The sequence below is a fragment of the Psammomys obesus genome, unplaced genomic scaffold (genome assembly GCF_907164565.1).
Source record: "Psammomys obesus unplaced genomic scaffold, mPsaObe1.curated_primary_1811, whole genome shotgun sequence".
Lineage (NCBI taxonomy): Eukaryota > Metazoa > Chordata > Mammalia > Rodentia > Muridae > Psammomys > Psammomys obesus.
Genome location: NW_026596105.1, coordinates 333,905 through 334,708, shown reverse-complemented (window position 1 = coordinate 334,708; position 804 = coordinate 333,905).

Here is an 804-nt window from a genome sequence, read left to right as displayed (position 1 = left end):
CAGCCAGAGGCGACACAGCTCTGTCAGGCGGCTCAGCGCCTCCTCCGCAACAGACACGTCCCCTTAGCGCAGCTGCGAGAAGCGTCTCCGGGAGGTTTAGGTGTCCCGCCAGGGTCCTCCTTCTCCTCCGCTTCTGCCTTCACCACCACCGCACAACTCGCCGCCATAGCAGCCTCGGAACCATCCTCCGGGGCCCTGAAACCTTGATGAGCTTCCCGGAGCCAAGGCCCGCGGACACGGCCCCGACAGCTCATGCCCATGCCCAGCGCGCCAGCATAAGAAAACAAACCAGGCCGGAAGTGCACCTTCAACCGATGCAAGCTCCGATGCAGAGAGGCCCCTCCAGTCCTGGGTCGCTCTTTGCTCTTTGGAGGACTAAGAGGCATCTCTGGTTAGCCTCCCTGTGGCTTGGCTTCCAGGCCAGGTCCTTAAAGAAAATGATGTAAAGCAGGTAGGGTATGTCTGTGTGGACTGGGGTTGGGGGTACACACTACTTGGAGGGTCCCTGTCTTGAAAGAAAATCAGAAGTAAAGAAATAATAATATTCCGTTGCGCAGATGTAACCCATTTTCTGTATCCATTCCTCAGTTGAGGGGCATCTGGGTTGTTTCCAGGTTCTGCCTATTACAAATAAAGCTGCTACAAATATGGCTGAGCAGATGTTTTTGTTGTATACTTGAGCATCTTTTGGATATATGCCTAGGAGTGGTATAGCTGGATCTTGAGGAAGTGATATTTCTAATTGTCTGAGAAAGTGCCGGATGGATTTCCAAAGTGGTTGTACAAGTTTACATTCCCACCAGC